A 9,063-nucleotide genomic window follows, 5' to 3' on the forward strand; every position below is an offset into this window, starting at 1 on the left:
CCACTAAATTGGAGAATCATTGCAAGAAACTACTAAATGGAAAAGTTGGGAAAGAGCTGATCGAAATGTGAGAATTTGCAACAATGCATCAGATAATGGGTGAATTAGTGGAGATCAGCACTAAATGGGTGCGTTTTGCTGTGTTGCACTAAATGGGAGAATTGGGGCAGGGAGATTTAGAGTAGCGCACCCCTAAATTGGGCGAGAGCATCAGTCAGTATGGGGATTGGTGTAAGGCAGCACTGAATGGACAACCTGTTCAGGACATCAGTAATTGGGGGCAATGGTGTTAAGCAACACTGAATTGGAGAATTGGTGTGGCGTATCAGTAAATGAAAGACCTGGTGCAGGGTGCTGATAACTTCGAGAATTGGAGCAAATAGGAGAACACGGGCAGTGAATCAGGAAATCGGACAAATGTTGCAAAAGGATTAGTGGTCCAGATTCAATACAGTGCACCATGAAATGGGGGAGTTGGTGCAGTTCACCACTAAAGGGGGGATATTTGCAGTTTGGGGAATTTGGAGATATGATGCAGGGATTGCCAAGATTAGAGAATTCTGTCGGAGGTCTACTAAATAGGAGAATTGTTGCAAGGAAATACTGAATGGAAGAACTGGTGCACAGTGGAGCGAAATTAGGGAATGGGTGTATGGCAACAGGAAATGGGAGAATTAGGGTAGCGCACTCTTAAATGGTAAAATTGGGGTCGGGCATCAGTAAGGAGAAGAGGTAGTACAGGGGTATGAGTCAATTCGAGATTTGGTGGGTTTCACTAAATGGGAGATTCGGTGCACAGTGCCATTACATTGGAAAATTGGTGGGAATGTCTATATATTAGAAAATCGGAGCAGAGCATGTCTAAATTGGGGAATAGGGGCCAGGGAATCAATAAAAAGAAATGCTGGAAGCATCAGTAAGTTGGAGAGTCAGTTCAGTGCATCACTAAATGAACAAATATAATCAGCAGGGCATCTGTACGTTGAAAATGTGTATCAGGGAACAACTAAATGGAAGGAATTGATACAGGGCAACAATAATTGGGGAATTCATGCAGGTGCCGTTAAATTCTAAGTGTGAGGACTGGGGCAGGATAACCTCAGTGGGTGAGTTGGTGAAATTCCCGAATTAGTGCAGGATTGGGAAATGGGAGAATTGGTGCAGGGAAGCGGAGCCTTAGAGATGTACAGCACGGAAACAGATCTCTCAGTCCAACCTGCCCATGCCCAAATTTAAGAATTCTGTAAGCTCTGCACTAAATTGGAGAATCATTGCAATAAAATACAAAATGTCGAATGATCGAAAGGGCTGATCGAAATGTGAGAATTTTCAACAGGACATCAGATAATGGGTGAATTAGTGAGTTCAGTGCTAATTGGGTGAGTTATGTTGTGTTGCAACTACATGGGAGAATTGGGGCAGGACAATACCTTTTGGGAGATTAAGAGGAGTGCACCACTAAATTGGGCGAGGGCATCAGTCAGTATGAGGATTGGTTTAAGGCAACACTGAGTGGGGAACTTGTTCAGGACGTCAGTAATTGGGGAAATGGTGCTAAGCAACACTGAATTGGAGAATTGGTGCGGGGTATCAGTAAATGTGAGACCTGGTGCAGGGTTCCAATAACTTTGAGAATTGGAGCAAATGGGAGACCCGGGGCAGTGAATCAGGATATATGTTGGAAATGTTGCAAACGATTAGTGGTCCAGATTCAATACAGTGCACCACGAAATGGGGGAGTTGGTGCAGTTCACCATGAAAGGGAAGATATGTGAACGATCGGTAATTTGAATATTTGATGCAGGAACCTCCAAGATTAGAGAATTCTGGCAGCAGACGACTAAATGGGAGATTTGTTGCAGGGAAATACTGAATGGAAGACCTGGTGCACAGTGGAGCTAAATTAGAGAATGGGTGCATGGCACCAGGAAATGGGAGAATTTGAGTAGCGCACCCTTAAATGGTAGAATCGGGGTCGGGCATCAGTGAATGAAGGAATTAATACAGGGATATGAGTAAAAGGGAGATTTGATGCGAAAACTAAATGAGAGATTCAGTGCAGAGTGCCATTCCATCAGAACATTGGTCAGACTGCCAATATATTTTCTATAATACAGGAGGAAGTAGAGACGCTGCTCCAGCTCCTGTATTTTCTAGAAGCAGTGACGCTGGTCCAGCTCCTTTATTTTCTATAATACAGGAGGGAGCAGTGACGCTGCTCCAGCTCCTTTATTTTCAATAATACAGGAGGAAGCAGTGATGCAGCTCCTGCTCCTTTATTTTCTATAATACAGGTGGAAGTAGAGACGCAGCGCCAGCTCCGTTATTTTCTATAATACAGGAGGAAGCAGTGACGCTGCGCCAGCTCCGTTATTTTCTATAATACAGGAGGAAGCGGTGACGCTGCTCCAGCTCCTTTATTTTCTATAATACAGGAGGAAGCAGAGACGCTGATCCAGCTCCTTTATTTTCTATAATACAGGAGGAAGCGGTGACGCTGATCCAGCTCCTTTATTTTCTATAATACGGGAGGAAGCGGTGACGCTGCTCCAGCTCCTTTAGTTTCTATAATACAGGAGGAAGCGGTGACGATGCTCCAGCTCCTTTATTTTCTATAATACAGGAGGAAGCAGTGACGATGCTCCAGCTCCTTTATTTTCTATAATACAGGAGGAAGCGGTGACGCTGCTCCAGCTCCTTTATTTTCTATAATACAGGAGGAAGCAGTGACGCTGTTCCAGCTCCTTTATTTTCTATAATACAGGAGGAAGCAGTGACTCCTTTCCAGCTCCTTTATTTTCTATGATACAGGAGGAAGCAGTGAAGCTGCTCCAGCTCCTTTATTTTCTATAATACAGGAGGAAGCACAGACGCTGCTCCAGCTCCTTTATTTTCTATAATACAGGAGGAAGCAGTGACGCTGCTCCAGCTCCTTTATTTTCTGTTTCCGATCCAGTATCCAGCTTTGGCCCGATACCTTGTGTTTTCTGATGTTTTCAACGCAAAACTCAGAAAAGATTATCACTGTGACCTTAAACGAGACAACAATGGGATTGAATTATACACCGTCATATTGAAGCGAAATCTCCTCGAGCAACCCATTCACGTTTTCACCCATCGAGTGAGTCACAGACGCACATGCCCGGAGGTGGGGGGAAGCAGGGCAGAGGTTTCGGGATTATACCAGCTCCTTGTGCTTCTGTTCCTCTCTCCACCTAATTAAGACCACCCTCTGCCTCCCCCCATCTCCCCAACCCACCACCACCCCCCCCACACACACAAACACAAAAGTTTCTCCAACGAAAGGCAGCTTTAGGTGCAACTAAAGCCAGTTTTACAGACAATGAGAGACGTTGCGATAAGCTGGAATTTAAAATGGACAATTGTCTCACATGCAACTTTCAAATTTGAAAACACACTGATCCAAAGTCTGCAGCTCCTCAAAATCTGTCGCACATTGAGGTGCAATACTCCCAAATTCGAGACCCACTGATCCAATCCCTGCAGTACATTGCACACAAATCAGGAAGGATTCGAACCACCAAATCTCAGAGACATTATCCATGATGTTACGGGCCCAACGGCAGCCGGAGGTACGACAGGGAGTCGATATGAAATGGAAACATGGACATCGGGGGAAACAGTATTCACAAGGTGAACAATCATTAAAAATAATTATCGTCTTTGTTTCACATCGGATGTCCCACTCCGTGAAGCAATGTCTTTCAAAGCCCAAGGAAACATATTTGCCCTCAGGTACCTGCTTCAGGGTCGCCCGCGCCTCTGCTGGAAGTTGCCATCATTTTATTCACAGTCACTCCGCGATTTTTTTGATTCACTCCAGTGAAATATCTTTTCATACCTTGCGTCATGGCTTCTTCCAGTCAAGATCCTGAACCAATCCAGCGAGAAACCTCTGTTGGTTTGAATCCCGGGATGGAGAATCAGACGAGATGAACAGCGCCTTTTATTGGTGGAACCCCTTCACTGCAACCTCACGCCTCAAAACGGGTCTCTGCCCGCGTCAACCTGTTCTGTACATTCCTGCATTACACCGACTGACCAACATCAGATTACCACAGCTCCGCTTTCTTTACTTTGAAACCCAAGGCGACAATATGAAGCGTTTGCAAAATTGAAGAGAGAAACTTTGTTGCCGAAGGTGGCTATGAAGGGATGGACAGGCACAAGGGTGTGTACAATTCAGGTCGCTTTGGATACTGTCAGCATTACCGGGGGCCCGTGCCGAGGAGTCAAAGTTTGTATCGTCCAGACATGGATACAGTTCCCATTCAGGGAATGAAGGATTAATTCTCTTCATGTGAATTGTCTGAATGAAAACACATTCCCCGTTCCACACAGAAGACATACCGGGATCCCACCAGAATCAGCCCAGTGATTGCTTGAACCATGTAGAAGGACAATGACAGCGGACAGATACGATAGTGACCCCTTCAAATCTCCCTCCAATCATCTCACCTTCCTGAGTTGGAAATGTTTTGGTGTTCCTTCATTGTCTCTGGGTGTAAATCCAGGAAATCCAGTGTTTGCAGCATAATGGCTGTACCTCAAGTGTGAAGGAGTTCAATGGTTCACAAAAGCAACTTATCTCCTCCATCTCTGGGGGATTTAGGGATGGACAGCGAGTCCTATTCCATTGAGTGATATCTTTATCACAGGAATACGTTTCTAACAGTGGTAGGTTCCAATTGGACACCTGCAGGAGATCGGTAGTAAGTTGGGAAGTGGAGCAGGGAAGTGAAATTGACGTGAATGACAATGATGACTGGGAGGCATGAGGCAGGAAGTGAGTCTGGATCTGGTGGTGCAAGGCTCAGTGTCGCTGCTAATGCGTCAGCCTTTACTGCAAACTGTTTACATTGGCTCACACACCATTCCTGGGCAAGCCATGGCAATGACACTGTTCCTGAGATCACCTCTGTGAATATTAAAGCCGTCAATACGCCGCACGAGGATGTAAAATCTCCCCTTTGTCCTGTCAGTTTAAACAGATACAAATATCTGTTTGAAGCCAATGCAAGACAAGATTGCCCTTTTACGTGCCTTTGCATTGAAGAATGTCCAATAGTGAAATGTCTGGTTTTGCAAAATCGGGGTTTGATTGCAAATCACAATGAGTAATATTGATACAGAAATGTATTTCCGAGTTACTGTGGTCATGTGGTTAAGGAACTGCACATATGACCGTCGCTTAGTTATTTAAAACCCCACCTTGGTAAGCAGCTGACCATAGGGTCCAATCGCAGCTGCGCCCGCTTGTTGTATTGAAGGCCCGTAGGGTCACCTTTTATTAAGGGTCGTGTTACTGATGAAGGGACTCAGCATCCTGTTTGAGTTCGAGCCTGTTATGGTTTGGCAAACCCACTCCTTTTTCCTGGTTTAATTCCAGCAGTGCATGTTGTCCTTCCTAACCAATACACCAACCTGGAGATTCTTGCCGCTGTTCCCAAAGCACTCCTTCTTCTCCTCCACTTTTATTCACCTTCCTTCATTCCAAGTTTGCTGGGAATAACGAGGTGAGGCAGGAGACACTGCAGAAAGGCCGTGGAATGTTGTGGTCATGGCACAGAAACCAGGAGTGGATCACCCTCATTCTCTGCTCTCGTCATTCATTCATTTTACAGCATCATTTATGCTTCCATGGTGTAGTTTTTATTTCTCTATTGGATAAGGAATGCAACTTTAATTTCGAAAGGGTTACAATATTTTGAGGAAGAAATGGCTTCTTGTATCACATCCAAGTGGCAGACGTATTATCCATAGAATGTGAGCCAAGTTTTACAGACTCCTGCCAGGTTCCAGAAAACCTCTCAGCAGCTCCATTCCCAAACTATCCCTGAACGTCAGGCTTTTCATAGAGTAGGAATGGGAAATGAGGGATATTGGCAAAGAAAGGGTCAAAGAATATGAAAAGGGGTGGGGGCGATACACAGAGATAAAGACAGAAAATTAGAGACCCATCTTGAGTAGACACTGAAAGAATCAGATCTCGGGTCGACATGGCTGCTAACTGACAAAAACAAATAGATTTTGATAACTTTCCGCATTCGACAGATAAAACTGACCATTATCCCGACATTGTGGTCTAGAAATGAAGAACTAATCTGGTTTTGTCGTTGTGAATCATTGTCTCTGTTTCTCCCCACAGATGTTGCCAGGACTATTCAGTTTGCACGTCAATTCTTGTTTTTGGTTCAGATTTCCAACATCTGCAACTCTCGGTTTTCTGTTCAACTTTAAAACGGTTGGCACAAAACCGATGTTCTGCCAGCTTTGGAAAAGTGGTCAGAAATATTCTTACCACGATGTGTGTGCAGAACAAAGCACGCATTCCTTGACCGGGAATAGAACCCGTGTCACGGCTTCGGGAGAGCCAAATGCTGGCTACTAGACTACAAGGGAAGGCAGAAGGTAGCCTTACATTTATTCAGAAAACTGAATTAGTGACTGTATGAGAGCATGAGTCAAGCAGTTCATCTGATGATGTGAATCTTTTCATTCCTGTTGTTGACTGAATGAGCGGTAACCATGCCTTCTGATTGGAAACTCCAATATGTGAACTGCTCCAAACCATGACTGAGGTTTTCTGGTTTGGGTTCACGCAGGTTTAAAAATGCTCGGGTCTAAATGAGGCGTTTCAGAGCCTACTTTGGGATACATTAGACAGAGATGACATCAGTGTTCGCTGTGAGCCGAGCAAATGGGTCCTTTCCCTGTCACTGAACCAGGCTGCCTTCAGATGGAAAGCAAATGTGATAGTTTTGGTGCAGAAAGGATCAGTGCCGGTAACTGTACCCTTAAAATAGACGGCGGGAGAAGATCTACAATCGACGTATATCGTCGACCCGGGAGGAGAGAAACTTAGTTGAGAGTGAGGTGCTGGAAAAGCACATCCAGTCAGGCAGCATCCGAGCAGCAGGAGAACCGCCGTTTGTTTTCGGAGCGTTTCATCATCTCCGGTCCTCACTTTATCCGAGGAGAGAAACTGAACAAAGTTTGACCCAGCAATGAATCGGAATGGTATTCCTTTTCACCATGGCAGTAGATATGGGCGAGCTCATTCAAAGGCAGGTTTGCTGATGAGAACAACCAGCAGGAACGCTCCGTTCCCACCAATCCACCTGTCCCAAGGGAACAAAGTTGCTCCTGTCTCACAATCCTGCCCCACCCCCACCCCTGTTACTGACAATAAACTGTTCATTACGTGAACCCCCATGAGCACACAAGATCATTTTCCGTGTGAATTGTGAAACGTTCAGGGAGAGTTCCCTTCGGTTTCCATCAGAACGGTCTGAATCACTTCATTTTGGTTCAGGACCATTTGACATTGAGCGGTCACTGTCAGACTCCCCCCCCCCCCCCCCCTCCACCCCCCCCCCCCCCCCAACAAGTAACCATTCGTGTTGTGTGTCTCTGAGCACTTTGGTGCACGTTTGGAGTGGAACCTGACGTTTTGAAAGGGACACCATTCATCGTATATTCGGCTGCACTGATAAACTTGTCTCTGGCACTTACAGGAAAGTGGAGACAGCTTTCACTCAGAAACCGAGCTGTGATCAAACACAGTCGGATCGACGTGTCAAAAACAGCCCCTGCACTGGGTTGCAATACTGCAAGGGGAGCAGAGAGCTGGATTTCTTTAAAGGAGGGAAAGGGCCCATTGTGAGGCTTGAACCTACGGCCCTGAGATTAAGCATCTCATGCTCTACCGACTAAAGTAGCTGGGCCTGGCTCACGATTGATGTGTGTGTCATTTCATACTGAGCATATTTCACCCGGCATTGCAATTTGGAAGGATCCAGTTCATTCCTCCCAATCACAAATGTCATCATTCACACTTTCCATTTCTCAGCTGCTATTCCTTCAGAACATTATGATCTATTTAGCACTTGTCTCTGGATTTAAGACTCAATATAAATATTTTCATATCTTTATCCTCATCTTTTTGTCTCCGGAGTGTTTCCCAGTCACTCTGGCAGACGGTAAATCAATTGGGAAGTTACCTAAGGAAACCCACTCATTTTTGTTTGGAGTGTAAGGAATCCCATTTGCTGACGGGACAGAGTCCTCACAGTCAACACTTTCTCTATTCTTCCTGCCAACAACTTTTCCCACTTCTATTTGCGAGACAGGAGCTTTGTTTATGAAACGTTCCAAGAACAGGAACAATCCTCTGAAGCCGTTTCCAATTTAAAGTGTCATGGTTGCCCCTTTCACACGGGAAGAGCCGTTCCTGGGGAAGGATTTTCCATGTGCTGTGTCCCAGGGCTGAGCAGGAAGCCGCAGTAGCCGCTTTCTGTTGGCAGCGGGGCCTTGGAGAGATTGGGGCCACATTCAGCTGCAGACTCGGGTGAGTTCTCGTGGTTGCAGTGTCGGTACATGGTTGGTCTCAATGCTTGAACTGAAATAATTGAGGTTCGATGCTCAAGGCCTGCTCGAACCACCAAACTTTCACACAAACGCGCTGACTATTTGAGGCACAGAAACTGGCTTCGCATATGTCCGAAAGCAGAGTGGTTGAGGAGGTTCCGACAGCAAGGACTCGCACTGTTTTCAGAGTCAGTCTAGATCAGAGGCCTGAGCAGCTGCAAACACAACGACGAAAACACAAATGCTTCCCATGTTCAACTGCCAGCAGCAGAGCAGCCGGCACTTTGGTAGCGGTGGGATTCGAACCCACGACTCGATAGAGACTGGAGCTTAAATCCAGCGCCTTAGACCACTCGGCCACGCTACCGTACGGAGGCAAACGGCTGAAATTGTCATTACTAGTGTTTCAGCATCACTTCACTTCGGGAACTAACAGATCGCGTATTCAGTAACGATCGTGGTGCAATTCCGAAAGTATTTGAAAGGGTTTGCAAGGTTTGCACTGTTTGGACAATAGCACGAAGCTGAATTGGCTTCGACAGTTTTCCCTGGAGCTTCAGCGCTGAGGAATGGCCTTACAGAATTTTATAAAGACATGAGGCAGACGGACAGAGAAAAGAGTCAGGGAGTAATTTTTCACAAGACACATGAGTTCAAAGCGAGATAACATTG

The 9,063-nt window shown here is 45.7% G+C and overlaps 1 non-coding gene across 1 annotated transcript; it reads right to left on the reverse strand.

Annotated features, from left to right (window-relative positions):
* Positions 1-8,676: 8,676 nt before the first annotated feature.
* trnal-uaa (transfer RNA leucine (anticodon UAA)) lies at positions 8,677-8,758 on the reverse strand. Its single transcript has one exon. It is a non-coding gene; the product is annotated as a tRNA-Leu (tRNA).
* Positions 8,759-9,063: the final 305 nt, after the last annotated feature.

The sequence above is a fragment of the Chiloscyllium punctatum genome, chromosome 34, assembly GCF_047496795.1.
Source record: "Chiloscyllium punctatum isolate Juve2018m chromosome 34, sChiPun1.3, whole genome shotgun sequence".
In the NCBI taxonomy this organism is placed as follows: Eukaryota; Metazoa; Chordata; class Chondrichthyes; order Orectolobiformes; family Hemiscylliidae; genus Chiloscyllium; species Chiloscyllium punctatum.